Source organism: Bos mutus, chromosome 20 (assembly GCF_027580195.1).
Source record: "Bos mutus isolate GX-2022 chromosome 20, NWIPB_WYAK_1.1, whole genome shotgun sequence".
In the NCBI taxonomy this organism is placed as follows: Eukaryota; Metazoa; Chordata; class Mammalia; order Artiodactyla; family Bovidae; genus Bos; species Bos mutus.
In genome coordinates, this window is record NC_091636.1 from 46,737,248 (window position 1) to 46,758,841 (window position 21,594).

A 21,594-nucleotide genomic window follows, 5' to 3' on the forward strand; every position below is an offset into this window, starting at 1 on the left:
TACAATTCTCAATGCAGGGTAGTGAATCAAAGCATATGTTAAAAATAGTCAAATTATTTTCACCTACAGATATACCTACTTAGTTTTTAGACGGACTATTATACAGAATATTTATGGATTTTTAAATTATTTATTTACAATTTAGTTACAGAAAAGTAAGAGTAAAAATTCAATAATAGATGCTTTTCTTCTAATAATAGATAAAAATATCACTAAAATTCATGCAATCATCATTCTATATATTTTCTGGAAAAATAGTCGTGTCCTTTAGCTACACTCTGGGCTCAACAGATGACGTGTTTCATAGTTCTGTGTACACTGATTTATCCATTGCAAAACAAATGAGTCAAATCCAAATTTCTGAAGGAGGAAATAACATAGGAAGAGAATTGTTCTCTAAGCTCAAAATAAATATTCAGTGTAAATTACACAATGGTCAAATGATGGAAGAACATTAAGTTGATTTGAAAGTGCAACAAATCTAGAAATCAAAAACAGTAGGGGTGTGTGTGTGTGTGTGTGTGTTCAGTTACTCGGTCATGTCCAGCTGTTTGCAATGCTTTGAAAAACAGCCTGCTAGGCTCCTCTGTCCGTGGGATTTTCCTGGCAAGAATACTGGAGTGGGTTGCCATTTCTTTCTCCAGGAGATCTTCCAGACCCAGGGATTAAGCCTGCTTCTCTCACATTACCTGCATTGCAGATGGATTCTTTATTGCTGAGCTACTGGGTTAAGCCATAGCATGCTATATTTAGGATAAACATTAGCATTATAATATATTGTAGGTTGATGAAGAGGGGAAAATCATGCTAATCTTCAAAGTCATGCTATTGAAATAAAGATTGCACTGCAAAGGAATCAAAACCAACACATAGTTAATATTTATATAATACAAGAGGAAAGGAAATAGGTAAATATAGGTAAGTGTGTCATAATAAAGAATCTAAGCCTTACCTTTCATTTATTTTTCTTTCTTATTGAATTTCTCTGTTTCTCCATCTACATTATCTTTTCTGAGAAGAGGCATTAGCTACAAACACTGTAGCAAAAATCAATCAGGGAGAAATAGAAAATAGCATTCTGAATATTTATACCAGCTATATATCTGAATAAATTGGGAAGATTTTTTTGTTTGTGTTTATTTTGCTTTGTTTACTTTTAAATAATGGATTAGCCTCATTATCAGATGGCTCTAAAGCATCGGTTCTCCAAAAGTGGTTATTTAGTTTAAGTTAGGAACTATATAAAAATATATTGCTAAATATTAATATATACTTATTTTGATTATAAAATTAATATCAATAATAATATACTGAATGTTAATAAACTGAGCAAACAACTTTGGAGAATGGAGTTGCAATGCATAATACATTAAGGAAGTTTCTCCAGGGAACCAGGACTCACTAATAAAATAAATTTAGAATAGCAGACTGTAGAATTTTCCCTTGTGATATTAATGTCAGAAAAGCTCCAAGAAAGACTTTATGATTAGGTTAATGACTTATAAATTAGAATGGAAGGATGGAAATCAAGGACTGCAAGAAAATTAACTTAGTGTGGATAGTTTCTGTTAAATTGGTATGTGCTCTGTTCACAAAAGAAAGTGGAGCCTCTAGGTGGTGATCAGGTCATGAGGACAAATCTCTCATGAATGGGTTTAGAGTCTTTGTAAGGGAGGCCCCAGAGAGATCCTTCATTCCTACATGTGAGGACAGAGTAAGAAGGTACCCTTTATTATCCAGGAACTAATCCTTCATCAGACACTGTGATCTTGGACTTACCAGCCTCAGAGCAGTGAGAAATCATTGTGTTTATAAGTCATCCAGTATATAGAATTTTGTTTTAGCAGCCTAAATATACTACCACGATCTCTAAATTTGATTTCAGTTACTCCAAATGGATTATTTGTTGTTTAGTTGCTAGGGCATATCTGACTCTTTTGAGACCCCCATGGACTGTGGCCTGCCAGTCTCCTCTGTCCATGGAGTCCCAGGCAAGAATACTGGAGTGAGAAGCCATTTCCTTCCCCAAGTGATCTTCCTGGCCCAGGGATCAAACCCACATCCTCTACCTGGCAGGTGGATTCTTTACTACTGAGCTACCAGGGATGCCCAAACAGATTATTCTAGTCACTGACAAAAATTGGTTGGAATCATGGCAAAGAAGAAACTACTAAGCCTTTGCTTTTAAAAATTTAATCACATGCATTCATTTCTAATCTAGTCTCTTCCACAGTATATATTTATATTGTCCTGTGATCTAAAGTCTGATTAGAAAATGTGGTTCTAGATTGCAATATATATGTAAATGCTGATTCTTGCTACTTGGTTTGTAGCTAAATAGCCTCATCAATCCTGTTGAGCATTTAAAATTTGAAGAATTAGGCCAAAAAGAACACAGCTCTAGTGGAATATAAATTCATTCTGCTAAAATCTGAAGATGCTACACTACTAATTTTGAGTGTCTTCACAAGATATATCTTAAAAAAAGAAAACAAAAAACAAATCCACTCATGCAGCTTTTAAGATGTTATGGCTGATGCTGAATGAAGCAGCAACAACAACAACAACAAAAAAAATGGAGGAGGTAGATCATTTAGCTTACATCATTTAATATATTAGTAAAAGTGGCTTCAATCACTAGCTCTCATTTGTGTCAAGATTTCTTCAGTAATTCTAGGGTGTCAATATAAAATAAAAGATTTTTGCCCTCTTTTAAAAATAAATGATAAAGTAACAAGCTTGAAAAACAAATCACATGCAAGAACTTTATCGCTGAAGAGATCTAGCTTCTTGATCAAATTGCCACTTTGCTTAATCACATATGCTTTATGTTTACCTGTTATGAGAAATTGCAACTGCTTTACTGTTTTTACTCACCTAACTTCACCACTTCCACTGCATAGTCATAGGGATTTGATTTAGGTTATATCTGGATAATCTAGTGGTTTTCCCTACTTTCTTCAATTTAAGCCTGAATTTGGCGATAAGGAGTTCATAATCTGAGCCAAAGTCAGCTTCCAGTCTTGTTTTTGCTGACTGTATAGAGCTTTTCCATCTTTGGCTGCAAAGACTATAATCAGTCTGATTTTGTTATTGACCATCTGGTGATATCCATGTGTAGAGTCTTCTCTTGTGTGTTGGAAGAGGGTGTTTGCTATAATCAGTCCATTATCTTGGCAAAACTCTATTAACCTTTGCCCTGCTTCATTTTGTACTCAGAGATCAAATTTGCCTGTTACTCCAGGTATCTCTTGACTTCCTAATTTTACATTCCAGTCCCCTATAATGAAACGGACATCTTTTTGGGGTATTAACTCTAGAAAGTCTTGTAAGTCTTCATAAAGCTGTTTAACTTCAGCTGCTTCAGCATTACTGGTAGAGGCATAGACTTATATTTCTGTGATATTGAATGGTTTGCTTTGGAAACAAACAGATTATTCTGTCATTTTTGAGATTGCATCCAAGTACTGCATTTCAGACTCTTTTGTTGACTATGAGGGCTACTCCATTTCTTCTAAGGGATTCCTGCCCACAGTAGTAGATATAATGGTCATCTGAGTTAAATTTGCCCAATTTAGTCCATTTTAGTTCACTGATTCCTAAAATGCTGATGTTCACTCTTGCCATCTCCTGTGTAACCCATTTCCAGTTTACCTTGATTCATGGACCTAACACTCCAGGTTCCTATGCGATATTGCTCTTTACAGCATCAGACTTAATATCCATCACCAGTCACATCCACAACTGAATGTTGTTTTTGCTTTGGCTCCATCTTCATTCTTTCTGGAGTTATTTCTTCACTCTTCTCCAGTAGCATATGGGGTATCTACCAACCTGGGGAGTTCATCTTTCAGCATACTATCTTTTTGCCCTTTCATACTGTTCATGGGGTTCTCAAGGCAAGAATACTGAAGTGGCTTGCCATTCCCTTCTCCAGTGGACCACGTTTTATCAGAACTCTCCACCAAAACCCATCCATCTTGGGTGGTCCTACACTGCATGACTCATAGTTTAACTGAGTTTGACAAGGCTGTAGTCCATGTGATCAGTTTGATTAGTTTTCTGTGACTGTTGTTTTCAGACTGTTTCCCCTCTGATGGATAAGAATAAGAGGCTTATGGAGGCTTCCTGATGGGACAGAATGACTGTGAAGGAAACTGGGTCTTGTTCTGGCAGAACCATGCTCAGTAAATCTTTAAACCAGTTTTCTGTTGATTGGCAGAGCTGTGTTCCCTCCCTGTTTTTGACCTGAGGCCAAACTTTGGTGGAGGTAATGACGATAATGGTGATCTTCTTCAAAAGGTCCCATGCAGGCACCTCTGCAGTCAGTGCCCCCAACCCTGCAGCAGGCCACCACTGACCCACACCTCTGCTGGACACGTATGTACACCCACAGGCAAGCCTGCATTAGTCTTTTATAGGGTCACTGCTCCTTTCTCCCAAGTCCTGGTGTGCACAGGAGTCTGTTTCTCCAGTCTAAGAGTCTGTTTCTCCAGTCCTGTGTAAGTTCTGAAGACTCTATTGTGGAGTAAATGGTGACCTTCTCCAAGAAGGCTTAGGCCATACTCAGGTCTGCTGCACCCAGAGCTCCTGCCCCTATGGCAGGCCACTGCTGACCCATACCTCCATAGGAGACACTCAAACACTCAAAGGTAAGTCTGGTTCAGTCTCTGTGGCGTCTCCTGGTGCTGACAAGGTTTTGTTTGAGCCCTCTGAGCATCTCTAGTGGGTATGGGATTAGATTCTAAACAGAATTTCACCCCTCCTACCATCTTGCTGGGGCTTCTCCTTTGCCCTTGGATGTGGGGTATCTTTTTTTGGTGGGATCAAATATTCTCCTGTCGACAGCTGTTCAGCAGTGAGTTGTAATTTTGGAGTTTTCTAAGGAGAAGATTAGTGCACATCCTTCTACACAGTGGAAGTGACAAATAGAATCAAGGGATTGTCTATCACTCTGATAGACAGAGTGCCTGAAGAACAATGGACAGAGGTTCGTGACATTGTACAGGAGGCAGGGATCAAGACCATCTCCAAGAAAAAGAAATGCAAAAAGGCAAAATAGTTGTCTGAAGAAGCCTTACAAATAGCTGATGAAAGAAGAGAAGCTAAAGGCAAAGGAGAAAAGGAAAGATATATCCATTTGAATGCAGAGTTCCAAAGAATAGCAAGGAGAGATAAAAAAGCATTCCTCAGTGATCAATGCAAAGAAATAGAGAGAAAAAAAAAAAGAATGGGAAAGGCTAGAGATCTCTTCAGAAAATTAGAGATACCAAGGGAAAATTTCATCCAAAGATGGGCATGGTAAAGGACAGAAATGGTATGGACCTATCAGAAGCAGAAGCTATTAAGAAGAGGTAGCAAGAATACACAGAAGAACTGTACAAAAAAGAGCTGCACGACTCAGATAATCACAATGGTGTGATCACTCACCTAGAGCCAGACATCCTGGAGTGCAAAGTCAAGTGGGCCTTAGGAAGCATCTCTATGAACAAAGTTAGTGAAGGTGATAGAATTCCAGTTGAGATATTTCAAATCCTAAAAGATGATGCTGTGAAAGTGCTGCACTCAACACATGGAAAAACAGACTGTTTCCAAATTGGGAAAGGCGTATGTCAAGGCTGTATATTGTCAGCCTGCTTATTTAACTTTTATGCAGAGTACATTATGCAAAATGCCAGACTGTATTAAGAACAATCTGGAATCAAGATTGCAAGGGGAAAATTCAGTAATCTCAGATATGCAGATGATACCACCCTTATGGAAGAAAGAAAAGAAAGAACTAAAGAGCCTCTTGATGAATGTCCATCTGAAAGGAAATCAGTTCTGAATATTTATTGGAAAGACGGATGCTGAACCTGAAACTCCAATACTTTGGCCACCTAATGTGAAGAACTGACTCATTGGAAAAGACCCTGATGCTGGGAAAGATTGAAGGTGGGAGGAGAAGGGGATGACAGAATATGAAATGGTTGGATGGCATCACCGACTCAATGGACATGAGTTTGAGTAAATCCCAAGAGTTGGTGACAGAGAAGTCTCCTGTGCTACAGTCAATGGGGTCACAAAGAGTCAGACATGATTGAACTGAACTGAACTTCATCACACACTCTCAAAAGTATATGTATTAGAGGGGGGAAAAAAAAAAAAACATCGGTATTAGATGGCAATAAGAAAATAATGATAAATATATACACTATAAAACTTGCCAAAATTACCCTGATTTTGTCTATAGTGAAAATTAAACAAAAATCTTTTAGCGTTATTTTTCCCTGTAAATGGAATATTTATGTTACACACAAGCTGTAAGTATTTAGGTTCTATTTATCAGGACAATCTTTTGCAAATTTCAGTGAATCTTACCACTTCTTTACATAGTACACTGATTGGACTGCAGTTTTTGCTGACTTCTGTTGCTCTGCATTATCAAGAATAATTAGCTTATGTTGTGTATATATCCTACATACCATTAAACTATATCAGTAAACATGTTGCTGTTGTTTGAATGAAATTGAGTGCATTACTTCTTATATGCATTTATTTACTGTTAAAACTGGAGAGAGTATATACATGTTTAAAATTGAATATTTAATAAGAAAAGACACTGCAAATATAGTTATACATATTTTAGTGGGTTGTATTATATTTAAGGACTTCCCTGGTGACTTAGTGGTAAAGAATCTGCCTACAATGCAGGGCACTGGGATTCAATCCCTAGATTGGGAAGGCCCCTGGAGAAGGGAATGACAACCCACTCCAGTATTCTTGCCTGGAAAATTCCATGGACAGAAGAGCCTGGTGGGCTACAGTCCATGGGGTTTTTATACTTAAAGAGTATGTGGAAAATTGAAAAAAAAAAAAAGGAACATAGCAAACTCTTTAACCTCAAATAATTCAGTTTGTTCAATGAGAAATCATGTTGGAGCATCGTGTATCAGGTATCTCTGGTTTACAAAACACATACTTCTGTGCATTGACTGGAATTCAGGTGATCTTATTTGCCTCTGCTAATTCTGGCTTGGCTTGCTGAGGGGTCTGTGAGATGCTGGACTCACTTGTGTGCTAGTATCCTGGGTTTGTTCTCTAGGCTGGGCTTACCTGGTGAAGCTTCATTCAATCAACACTGCTGTCTGTGTTCCTTATTATGCTGGTGAAAACAGTCTGCTAGCCCAGTCATATCATTCTAACAGTGATGACAGGAGAACCAGAAACAACAGGAATATGTATGCAATTGTCAAACATCTTCCCTCTGACAACATAGTGATCAAAGAAGGCAAATGGAATCAAACTGAGACAGTGTTGTGGTCCAGTTAGTGCTGCTGTATAAAAAAATAACCCCAGTTGTAAGGGCTTAGCACAACAAGCATTATATTTATACATCACAGATTCTGAATAGCTAGAGTATAGGTTAGATTGGCTGGATGATTCTCTTCCTTGAAATGACATTGACTTTTGTCACTGAATAGTTCTCAGGTAGTGGATAGGCTGAGCCAGAGGATCCAAGTTGACTTCATTAACCAGTCTTGGATTAGGGCTGAAATGCCTGCAATTTTGTTCCCAGCAAGCACTGTTAACCTTAATGGGTAAATAAAACCACTCATGCATGATGGTTCCAGAATAGTTAGAGTTTACACGGTGATTTCTTCAGATAAAGAATCCAAAGCGAGACAAGTAGAAGCTACATGAACTTTTCATGATTGAGACCCAGAAGTGGTGCTGTGAATATGACACCATACTGTATTGATTACAAGTAAGTCATAAAGCTAGATGATTCACTTGGAGCAGAATTAGACTTTATATTTTGTTGGGAAGTGGCAACTCACATTGTACTAAGACATGGAAGATGGGAGATATTGTAGATAGGCATCTTTGAAAAGTAAAATTTTTCACATACATAAAGTAAATGTACATGGTAAAAATCATGGATATAGGAAGAGATAAAGAAATAGAACTATTAAGATAATTCACAAAAGAAATTTAAATTTATAAAAAATTTAGTAGTTTGTAATTAAATTATAAATAATATTAATATAATATTCTTATCCACTTTCTATTTTTTATGCATTGTCTTTTTTTGTATTTCAGACCACTTGATTGAATTACTCATAAAATAAAATGAGAGTATAAGCAATTTCAGCTTTTAAGATTAATAACTAATATTATTTGTTGTTATACAAAGAACATTTAAAATCATCTTACGTAGTTTCAATGAGGACATATATATATATATATATATATATATGAGGACACATATATATGTATATATACATACATATGTGTGTATATATATATATATATATATATATATAAAATGAGGACATATATAGATATACATGTGTGTGTGTGTGTGTGTATGTGTGTGCTAAGTTGCTTCAGTCATGTCCAATTCTTTGTGACCCTACAGACTGTAGCCCACCAAGCTCTTCTGTCCACGGAATTCTCCAGGTAAGAATGTTAGAGTGGGTTGCCATACCCACCTCCAGGAGATCTTCCCAACACAGGAATGGAACTGTATCTGATATATCTTCTGCATTGGCAAGAAGATTCTTAACCACAAGCACCACTTGGGACACACGCAATATAAAATACACATACACATATGTGTGTGTGTCCTGTGTGTGTGTGCATGTGTGTTAAACCTCAAAATTTGCTTTATAGATTTAACCATAGGGATACTCTTTGCAGCATTTTTGTAATAACAGAATCCAGAAGGACCAGAAATTTTCCAAATTAGAAATATAAAAATATTTAGACCTTTTTGAAATGAGAAAATACTATGAAAACATTGAAAGAAGATAAGCATATTTACTTATGAACATGGAAAGACTTTAATAATATTTTAAGTTCACTAATGTGTTTAAGTCAATATATGCAAATGTTATCGAGACTGTGAGCTCTTAAAAAGTGTCCATCATGTCCCAGTTTGTGCACATAATTATACATTTCCGGAATCTTCAGTTACTAAGACCATATCACTAATAAAATAGTTTCACTGATAGTTTCATTAATAGTTTTGACTGATGCATAAAAATCTCCATACACACAGACATACTCCTTCATGGTCTTCTCTCCTTCCAGGAAACTGGAGAGGCAGTGATTTGAGTGACTTTAAAATCAACATCATCTGCCTTAAACGGTTACAGGGGAAAGAAACAAACTTGTTCTTTAAACCATTACATGTTATAGATTCTGTTGTTCCTTTAGCTTATTCTGACTTCACTTTTACAGTAATGCTGTCTTGTTTCTTGCTGTAAAATTATAGCAGCACAGTGTAGATATTTTAATGCAGAAATTTCTCTAGAGCCACACTGTATGATTTTTCAACCTTGGCTCTGACCATTTCAAGATATGTAATCTTGGGTAAGGGTTATTCAGTCTCTCTGTCTCAGTTTCTTTAATAATAAAATGTGCATAACATAGTACATATTATTAAGAAATACTTCAGTAACTTGAAGATGAAGCAAAATGATGGCTGAGTGACCTTCTGATGTCACACTGGAGTCTTGTCTATCAAGTAAACCCAAGGATGACTTGATTTTCAAGGAATATTCTATGTGCTATTTAATCTCTCAATGTACATGTTAAAAAGGAACTTTTTATTAATTTGAGATTCAAGATTTCTATTTATATATTAAAAAAAGAACCCTGTATATTTAGGTTTATTATTGCTTGAGAAATAGATATTAAAGGTATGTATCTAACCGTGTGATTTTATGCCAACAGTCCTTGGTGTCTATAAATACTCAATTTTTCAAGTACTCTTTGAACATTTTTTATTACTATATTGATGGTTCCTCATTAATAAATCATTTTTTAATTTATTTTATTTCTTAGAAAATACAGAATATATGCAGAGTATACATATAAGAGTGCTTAAAGAATGTATTGTATAAGATTGAACCAAAGTTAATAATACAGGCTTGTCATTGGATATCCTGACAAAAGCAGAAAGCAGAGTTAGTAGCTTGGAGGAATAACATAGAAGATGGTTTTCAAATAGAACAGGGGACTTCCCTGACAGTTAGGTGGTTAAGACCCCACCCTTCCAATGTAGGGGACACAGATTTGATCCCTGGTCAGGGAACTAAGATCCCACATGCCATGCATCATGGCCTAAAAATAAAATAAATGCCTTAAAAAAATAGAACAGGAGATTTTAAGAAGAATTTAGTGGGCACAATATAATTTCTCTTTCTCTTTTTTTTATCTCCCTAAATTCTCAGATAAAATGAGACTAAGCAATCAGAATAGCAAAACCACCCATTCACAACATCTAGATGAAAAAGTTTCTTGACCAACTTCAAACATGAAAGAGTAGTATAAACCAGCTATAGCCACAATATCAGTATAAAAAGAGGAAATGTGTGGGAGGCATGGAAATCAAAGAACTACAGAACTGTCAAATGCTCCCAACAGGAAAGATGATGGGCCCATTGGAGGTGAGAAGATGAAATCATGAGAGATGCTACAAGCACTAACATTAGGGTAAAGGAGGTGTGAGGAGGTTGCAAGGGATGAAATAGTATGGGCCCTATGAACCTGTAATATTCATAAAATCTGGCTAGCCTGGACAAAGATCCCTGTACTGAGTAGAAACTGCTGAAAATAGAATTGAAATTATGCCAGGATGGAAATAGTGGAGGAAGAGAAATATACGCAGCTAAAAGTGTGAGAAAAGACAGAGGTAGCTGATCTAAGATAAAATGCCATATTTTGTAAAAACTTCACAGACAAAACAGAAGAGGGAGCTCTGGGATTATGAAAGAAAAGAAATTTATTCTGATCACCTCCTATAGGAAAATCATGTGATACAAACTTGAAAGGAGAAGTACTATGAAATAAGTGAATAATTAATACTTAAAAATTAGATTAAGAATCCAAAGAAATGAACAATAATAAAGAATGGAGAGATATATAAAAAACCTGAAGCTCAAACCAATAATTTATAACTAAAAATGAAATTTAAAAAAGAAGGAGTCTATGAAAAACACAGTAATTAGTATGAGATGACTGAAGAATAGGAAAATCTACAGAGGTGGCAAAACTAAAAATAATTAAAATGTGTTAATAAAATCCTTGACTAAATAAGAGGCAAAAATTAAAGAATTAATTGCAACAAGAAAAATAGAAGATGAAAAGGAAAAATGTAAAAATGAAGACAAAAATATTATATAAAATTTACAGAACAAAAAAAGTTGAAAGTTACATTTTAATAAAGCAATTTTAAAATTAAAAAAATAATTTTATGAAATGAAAAGAGTGGTATAGAACTCTTTCAGAATAAAGACCAGAGACGTGGCAACACAATTTAATGCACAATACTGGATTGGATCCTGAAGCAACCAACCTTCCCCCAACCAAAACAAAACAAAACAAAACAAAAAAAACTAGAGGATAGGGAGAGAGAAAGAAAAAGAAAATAGAGAAAGAGAAAGGAAGAACCAAACAGAGATAGAAAGACAGAGAGAGAGACACATCAAAAGGCTTGATTCTACAAATTGAAAGAACACATAATGACTCAACTGGGAAAATCAACCAAGAACATCCAACAAATAATACATATCCCAGATACACTGGACAGCAAAAATTATGGCACACTACTAACTTCTCCAAGTTTTGGAAGATTCTCCACTAACTTTAGCGTTTACATAAATGAAAGGCAAAAATAGTTGGAAGCTATTACTTCATAGATATTTGACAAAGAGAAACCCACTTATTTGAAAGACTGTTATTATCTCTGCAACTCCTTGCTTCAATGCACACTTCAAAATTCGAGATTTGTGCTGCTCAAAAAGCCAACAGACAGAAACAAAAAATTTGGTCACTGTTCTTCACGTGGGATCTTTCTGTTTCTCCCAGATGTATATATATATAATATATATATATATATATATATATATATATATATATTTCAAAAATGTATTAAGACTAAGTTGGAGGCCCATGTTTTCTGGTATTAAAGTTGAGGTCGTCAATAGTAAAGCTTTATTAATAAGGCATAACTAGTATTGTGAAATTTTATGTACTGCTTTGGCTCATTGTAAAGGATATAAGGACTCCCCTGGTAGCTCAGCTGGTAAAAATCTGCCCACCATGCAGGAGACCCAGGTTTGATTCCTGGGTTGGGAAGATCCCCTGGAGAAGGGATAGACTATCCACTCCAATATTCTTGGGTTTCTCTGGTGGCCTAGACAGTAAAGAATCTGCCTGTAATGCAGGAGACCTAGGTTCTATCCCTGGGTGGGGAAGATCCCCTGGAGAAGGAAATGGCAACCCACTCCAGTGTTGTTGCCTGGAGAATCCCCATGGACAGAGGAGCCTGACAGCTACAGTCTATGGGGTTGCAAAGAGTAGGACACGACCGAGTGGCTAAGCACAACACAGCAAAGTATGTAGACATTAAATCTAAAATTAGATTACAAACTCAAAAGCTGAGTATATATTGATAGCACGATTTTGACTGATCAACTCATTTTTCTGCTACAAATTCAAGCAATTCTACCAACATAAGATACCTGAGTTTCTGGTTTTGCTTGTTTTGTTTCTTTCTTTTGAATGGTAGTGATTTCTTCCTGTATGTATGTATGTGTGTATATATATATATATACACACACACACACATAGATAGAGAGAGAGAGAGGGAGAGAGAGAGACCATCACCCATTTTATATTTGCCTTTGCTTAAAAAACTCATATTGCAAGTCTAAAAATGAACATTGGTTTTATAATTGTCTATATAAATGATTAACCTTTTTATAAATAATATGTTTTACATGTGCTACTATAGCCTCTTATACCTGTCAATTATACACACGTTATTAAAACAAATGCCTGATAGTTGACAGGTTCATTAAATATGTCAGAGGCATGTAAGGATAGACTTTTTACAATATTAAAACAAAATTAAATAAATGCCAGATTTTAAACATCTGACACATATCCATGAAGTTTCACCACGTTAGCCATGTTTTGATGACAGCCTGCTCTTAAAAAAGTTGGTAAAGAAGGAGCAATAGTGAGAATTTAAGACAACTGCTGTGAGACACTGCATTTAGAGTGTGACCTTTCAGTTGTCACGATGATTACCCTAGATATACACCAGCACAAGCATGAGAGGCCAACATATTGTGCAGTAGATATCAAAAAGGGGCTCAGAACATATACTTAGGTACCATATAATTCAAGAGAGAAGCTTAAAAAGGGAATCAATAAAAGAACAGAATAATGCTGACGAGATATCTAAGACAAACAAGGAGATAGTCAACCACTTATGGTAACCTTACTGAGAGATATCACACACACACAAACTAGATAGATTATGTGCTAAAAATAAAATTAGAATTTGTAGTATTATTTGGTAATGCAAATTTAAATGGAGAAAATATAAGTTATGTGATAGAAAATAATATAAATTATAACATTTGTATATGTAGGAACATAATATTATGAGACAATGGAATTTTCTTTTATGTTCAAAAATTAACGGGCATAAAATATCTTACATAGTATGAGCAAAGGTCATTACTATAGGACTGGATCAAAATTCACTAGAATATAAGAAGGAAATTAACACTTGAAGAGTTGGAAAATTTACTTCTCAATAATTGAAAGAAACTTTGTCGGTAAATGTCTTTCTCCACAAATGAGAAAGTGTAGATAAAACAAACAGTTGAGGTCAATGATATCTAAAATAAACTATAATTAAAATCTGAGCATTTCTGTCAAAATATTTTGGAACTGGAGCTCCCACATGCTGAAGCTCTCCTGCATGTTTATTTTTCTAAACAACTGAATAGCTTGTTGAAAAATCTAGTTAAGGAAGTATCAATATATTTTAAAAGTTCATATAAGTGAATACCTATCATTTTTGTAAAAATGTAAACATATAAATAATCTTTCTTTACACTTGTGATTGTGAAATAATAAGGCATTGAAAATAATCTCTACGATACTATAATGATGGATACTTATCACTGCAGATTTTGGGAGTGTCAATATAGGTTCATCAATTGTAACAAAGGTACCACTGTGGAGAGTTATGTTGAAAATGGAGGATACAGGCATGTGTAAGGACAGGGCATGTACAGAAAATCTCTGCACCCTTATCTCAATTCTACTGTGAACTTATAAGTGTTATAAAAATACAATTAAAAAAAAAAGAAAAACAAGATTGAGGACGTGATCACCTACATGGTTTACTTTTAAGAATTAATAAGCTGGTCTATCATAATGTACCCTTCATTTAGTTATATGTGAAGAGTCGTCAAGTGAAATGCATTCCTTTGTTTGTAGAAGAGATTAAATATTTCTAGAAACTTTAAACATGTTTCCATGCTATATTTAAAACATACAAATTATCACTTTCTCAAGGCCACCATAGAGATCAATTTGACAGCAAGATAAACATCTATGGCTGGAGGGCATCAGTGGAGGCAGAATTGTATCCACTACTTTGCTAAGGTATTGCTAGTAAACCACAGACTATTTTTGACACTGTTGAATGAAACATATTTCTCCACATATAGTTACATATTATGAATATCTGTATATAAGATATGCAAGACTTGGAATAAAAGTGAATATTAAAGTTCAGTATAAAAATGTTATATAAATAGCTCTTTTCAATAATAACTTATAATTCACTGTTTTTTCCAACTAAAATGTTTTGAAAATAAAAATGGCTTTATTTTTTATTCTTACTGTTTTTTATTTTTATGCCACTAATTACAAGTTGCAATTTACATATTATCTCCAGTTCTCTTCAACATGAAACAATGATATTACCTTATGTATATTAAATTATATTTTTTCCAATTTACTTCAATATTTAACTTTTGTTAAATTTGTTAATTGAACCAATTTTTATTTAGATAGTAACATTTTATTCTCATAGAGATATTTCTCATGATAAACACCTTTTATAATATTTTTGCTTCTCCAATATTTCTTCTTATTTCATTACACATATCATTCAAAAATATTCATTGATAATTTACTACATGTCATTCAGTCTTACTACTGAGGTCCATCACTGAACAAGCAGGCTAGAGACTGTCCTCTTGGAGATACTATATTCCTTCTCTCAGGGTCTATAGTCATTGAATGCTGATTTCATAAGGTGATAGAATTTATGTAATTTGTTAAAGATTTTCTAATTTCAAAAAGATACACATCTTAAAGATACACATCTTTCAAGATCTCTTGATTCATGAGATTTCTGGAAATAATCATCAGGGAAAGGAAACATATATTGGGGGCACTAAAAGAAAATTCTCTAGTGTCTCTGAAACTCTGAAGGAGGAGTTGTAGCTATCATAAACAATGCTTTAACTGACATTATACCTGATGCTTGCTTGCTTGCAAGTCGCTTCAGTTATGTCTGATTCTGTGCAACCGTATGGACTGTAGCCAGCTAGGCTCCTCTGTCCGTAGGATTCTTCAGGCAAGAACACTGGAGTGGATTGCCATGCCCTACTCCAGGATTATACCTGATAGATGTATGTAAAAGAAATGTATTTCAGTATAGTAGAAGATACATTTGATTTGGGTAGCAGTTCTTAAAGTACTTCTCTTTTTTCCCAATTTTTAAAAATGTTTCTCATAGGTCTTTTCACACACTGTATTTACCTGATAGAGCTGTAAATGCTTCCTTGTTATCAATACAATTATCAACACTAGCGAAATAATTAGACGTTGTAAAGAGGAGAACTAAATTTTGCACGAAATCTTGATGGACTTAAAATTATGGATCGAAATGTTAAATGTTCTGGTTTCCTCAAGCTGCAGATAATAGCTCCCTCACTCTGTTACTATGATATATATTTTGATGTGGACGCTTTAGGTGGCTTTTAAGTATTTGAGTTATTTCAGTAATTTTTATGTCTTAGAAACTAACCTTTCATTAGATTAATAAAAATTAGGAAGTGTACCTTTTGATATCTTGTTTAATGTGAAATCCTAAATTCAAACATTAACTTGTTCATTCTATTCAAACACATTTTTTGAAAATAAGAGCATTTAGCCTCTGCATCAAACATGTTGCTAAATATAATGTATCAATTGTTTTTTATTTGTTTGCACATATTTCAGTAATCAGATGATTATGCAAGAAGAGCACAGTTAGTTGTACACTGAGAAATTGTGTGCAGATGTAGTCTGAGATACTTTGACAAGTTCTTCTACTTAAATATTTATTTTGTAAAGTATACAGTATAACATTTATTTGTAATTAAAACAAAGCTAACTTAAAGACCTAGAGCCAACAAAGCTTAATAATTACTGATTAAAAAACTTACATACTGTGAAGCAATAAAAAGTAGAAAATATTTCTTGGTAGACAGAAATCATTTAATACTACTTAACCATGTCTCATCTGTGTTGAACTACAAAACCCTATGACATGAATTATATTTTCAGTATATTCAATTTTCCCTTACATACTCTGTAGTTAAGAAAAAAAGAGGTATTAAAGAGGTTATTTTACTAAGGGGAATACTGAAGTTACCTTCATGCAGGATTATTGAAGAAAAAAATATCTTTTCAAGAGGATCAAATGGAAGAATAATTGACAAAGTAGTAGGCTAGGGTTCCTAGAGATATTGATTGCCTTCTATCACAGTATTTTTAAAAAGAATATTTCTTATTAAACATATTTTTAAAAAGAAGATCATGTAAGAAATTTTATTCTGTGCTAAATATGATCCTAAATAAATAAATCTTTCTATTTTTCCAAGAAATTACCAATATAGGTTATGTTATCTAATAAGAAAATTTTGAAATTGTATTTTATGTCCCTAAATAACTATTAATGGGAAAAAAAATTCAAAAGCTATGTTTAAGTAACTCCAACAATTTATTCACAATATAAAAATACTGATAATAAAATTAAAAAAAAATACCTCCTGCCTACTCTGCTTCCTCATCTCAAGAAAATCACTGTTATCATTTAGTTGGGCAACTTTCAATTCCTATATGTATAAAATACTAAAATCATAAATTTATGGATAGAGATATGTTATTGTGTTCCTCCTCTCAACTATTCTATTAATAATTTTTCTGAATCAAATCTATTGATATCTTGGTATTTTTCAAAAGGTAACAATAGATTTTGAAGTTTTTTATTAGTTCATTTGGATTCACATTAGTGTTTTTATCTCCTGAATATAGGCAGGTATTTTCAAAAGAGAATTATATGGTACCTATAAATCCAATTTATAAATAGTAACAAAGTTATTTTTAAAAAACAAGTAGCAGAAAATACTTAGGTATACTCAGAAATCAAACCAATCCTTCAATCTGGAGAAAGGAAATTTTCTCTAGATATATATTTACTGTGGTGTTACTTGAAACAAATGATTAATATAGAGCTTTCCCACACAACACCACTGTGCTCAGTAATACTAAATATAAACAATGCCAACAAATTATTTGTGAATTTTTGTCATTATATATAATTAGTTGAAGAACAGATGATTTAGAATACTGTAAACAATAAGTTTATATAGGTTTATTTTCCTTTACTTATTTATAGCTTAGAAATTATTACTGGTTTTTGTATACCAATCATTTGATAATCTCACAAATAGTATCTTCTATTATAAAGCCCCAAAACTGAAATTTGTGTGAATTATGTGTCTCAGAACAAGAAATCAGATGATACGAATGTTATATTTTTCTGTGTTTATGGCAACTTTGAAATGCAATTACTCAAATTTTAAAAAAAATTAAAAAATGCAACAATAAAAACTCATGCACAAAATAAATGGTATTTAAACTATATGCACATGGGAGTGTCTAATTTTAAAATATTATCATCTTTACTGTAATCATCACAATATTTGTGAACTACAGTATTTTTGAAGCATTGAATTATATAAAAAAACAATGTGAGTGCATTTTTTTAAGTCCCAAATAAGTGATATAATAAATAAAAAAATTTAGTAACCAATCAGTCCCATGTAAACATATACTTAGTGGTGTGTTAGTGCTATTTTTAAAAAACACACAGAGAGAAATCTAAGACAATAAAGTTAAAGTTAAAAATATAAAACCAAACAAAAATAACTGCCATATTTTATATTTGAGACATTAATTTAGGACAAGTATTCTGGAAATACATTGAAAGTTTTCTATTTTAGAGAAAAACAAAACAGTATTTAAGGTAAATATACGATACAATGGTTATTTTTTTTTTCTTATTCAACTGTCATTAGTCACTGTTATACATTAAATTTGCATAAGCTTTCCTTTCCTTTAATAATGAAACTATATTAAGGATATCTTTTTTAGTTATAGTTGAGAATTTACTTTGAGGTTTAAAACATAGTTTTTGAAACATATATGTTGAATGACTGCTTTGTGAGATAAACGTTTAAGTCTGATAAAAGTCAATGCGGTGTAACAAAGAACAGGGATTGAGTTTGACAAGGAATGAAGGGAAAGGAGCAGTTTGAGAGGCTGACCATAGAAAGTAGCAAATCAAATAGCAAGTTAGATATAAATCTAAAGTGTAATTCAGAAACCTATTCAGAACCAGGGAAATGATTTGAAGTCATGGAGAAAAGCCTTAGACTATTCAGGTGAGAAACGCAGGAGGCAAACTAGCCACAGACACTGTACTAGGAAATGGAAATGTGTGTGTGCCGGCTAAGTCACTTCAGTGGTGTCCTCTTTGTGAGCCTATGGACTGTAGCCCATCAGGCCCCTCTGTCCATGGGATTCTCCAGGCAAGAATACTGGAGTGAGTTGCCATGCCCTTCTCCAGGGGACCTTCCTGACCCAGGGATTGAACCCATCTCTTTTAGTCTCCTGCACTGGCAGGCAGATTCTTTACCAATGGCACCACCTGGGAAGCCCTGTGGAAATAAGTAAGACAGTTCAATTCTCTGGAACCAAAACCTAATATCACCAGTATGTTCAAAACCCCAGTTAGTGATCAACACTTGAGGCTGCTGTTTTAGGAAGAACAACTGGCAAAATAATAAATAATATAGGAGGTCCAAGAGGGAAGGAATATACATACACATATGTACATTCCTCATTTACAGCAGAAACTAATACAACATTGTGCTCAAACAGTAAAGAGTCTACCTGCAATTCAGGAAACCCAAGTTCTATCCCTGGGTCAGAAAGATCCCCTGGAGAAGGAAAGGGCAACTCCAGAGTTCTTGCCTGGAAAATCCAATGATGGAGGAGCCTGGCAGTCTAGAGGCCATGGGGTCACCAAGAGTTGGACACGACTGAGTGGCTTCACTTTCACTTTTCATGTCTGGTCACTTAATTATACAGCAGAAACTAATAAACATTGTAAAGCAATTATATTCCAATAACAAAAATAACATAAAATATTAAAAATAGAATAGTTAAACAAAATAATTTTAAAAACTGCAAAGAATCTTGTAGGACAAGTATCCTGTGACTAGTTTATGAAAGGCTTCAGGCTACCAGATTTGGTTTACATTGACAGGGACATGTAAGGGAATCACCGAGTTCTAGCAACTGTTTACAATTAGGTTTGAATAACCTAACATTAACATTTATTAGAATTCTCAGCTAATTTAGTTAACTTCAATTCTGAGTAACTTATTTCTTAGGAAGTGAGGAATAATTTATCATACAGATTATGGCCTATTTGGGAAATTTTAGAAATACTCAAATAACCTCCTTATCCCTAGAACTTTCTAATTGCTCTAATCCAAATTCAGTTAAGTTCAGTCATTCAGCCATGTCCAACTCTGAGACCTCATGGATTGCAGCACGCCAGGCCTCCTTGTCCATCACCAACTCCTGGGGTTTATTCAAACTCATGTCCATTGAGTCAGTGATGCCATCCAACAGTATTATCTTCCGTTGTCCCCTTTTCCTCCTGCCTTTGATCTTTTCCACCATGAGGGTCTTTTCAAATGAGTCAGCTCTTCATGTCAGGTGGTCAAAGTATTGGAGTTTCAGCTTTAGCATCAGTCCTTCCAATGAACACCCAGGACTGATCTCCTTTAGGATGGACTGGTTGGACCTCCTTGCAGTCCAAGGGACTCTCAAGAGTCTTCTCCAACACCACAGTTCAAAAGCATCAATTCTTCAGTGCTCAGTTTTCTTTATAGTCCAACTCTCACATCCATACATGTGACTGGAAAAACCATAGCTTTAACTAGATGGACCTTTGTTGGCAAAGTAATGTCTCTGCTTTTTAATATGCTATCTAGGTTGGTCATAACTTTTACTCCAAGGAGTAAGCATCTTTTAATTTCAATGGCTGCAGTCACCATCTGCAGTGATTTTGGAGCCCCCCAAAAATAAATTCTGTTACTGTTTCCATTGATTCCCCATGTATTTGCCATGAAGTGATGGGACCAGATGCCATGATTTTAGTTTTCTGAATGTTGAGCTTTAAGCCAATATTTTCACTCTCTTCTTTGACTTTCATCAAGAGTCTCTTTAGTTCTTAATCACTTTCTGTCATAAGGGTGGTGTCATCTGCATATCTGAGGTTATTGATATTTCTCCCAGCAATCTTGATTCCAGTTTGTGCTTCATCTAACCCAGTGTTTCTCATGATGTACTCTGCATATAAGTTAAATAAGCAGGGTGACAATATACAGCCTTGATGTACTCCTTTTCCTATTTGGAACCAATCTGTTGTTCCATGTCCAGTTCTAACTATTGCTTCCTGCATACAGATTTTTCAAGAGGCATGTCAGGTGATCTGGTATTCCCATCTCTTTAAGAATTTTCCAGAGTTTGTTGTGGTCTACAGAGTCAAAGACTTTGGCATAGTCAATAAAGCAGAAGTAGATATTTTTCTGGAATTCTCTTTCTTTTTTGATGATCCAATAGTTATTGGCAATTTGATCTCTGGTTATTCTGCCTTTTCTAAATCCAGCTTGAACATCTGCAAGTTCACGGTTCACATACTGTTGAAGCCTGGCTTCTTGTTCACTTTCATCCATGTTCTACCAAACATAATTTAACACTTCTAATGCCTCCATTAAAATATAGTGAACTTCCTTCCACCATAATCTTCTCTTTGCAAGACCTCTGGCGGGGGGTGGGGGTGGAAAAAAAACCAAACATATGCCATTTGCATTCATTTCCAATCCTTCCTCTAGATACTTCTAAATGAATCCTTTTTCTATTCTTTTACCAAGCTTCCAAGAAGTGATAACCTTGTAGATTCATGTTAGGAAGTGGAGATTGTCTGCTCTAATACTGTACTTCCCTTGTCAGCTCTTTTTTTTCCTCTACAGCAGTTACTATAAATCGCTAAACTGTTTCCTCAAGATAATCACTAGCATTAGCCAGATATCTGTGGTTCTAAACTAGGCACAGGATAGAATTGAGTACAGGGAGGATAAATATAACCATTCAGGCCAGTAAACTGTGAACAGAAATACCATGGATCTTTTCTGGGCCAGCATATTTCATTGGTGACTTGAGACCTCCATGTTTTTCTCCTGGTGAACAGAAATGAACATTGTCGCTGATGGCAGTACTGTCAGGCTTGGTTCCTAAGTTTCCAATGAACAGACTTCCCACCTGGCACAATTTTGCTGTTTAGTATTAGTCAGTTATTCATGTAAGACTCTTTGTGACCCAGTGGAC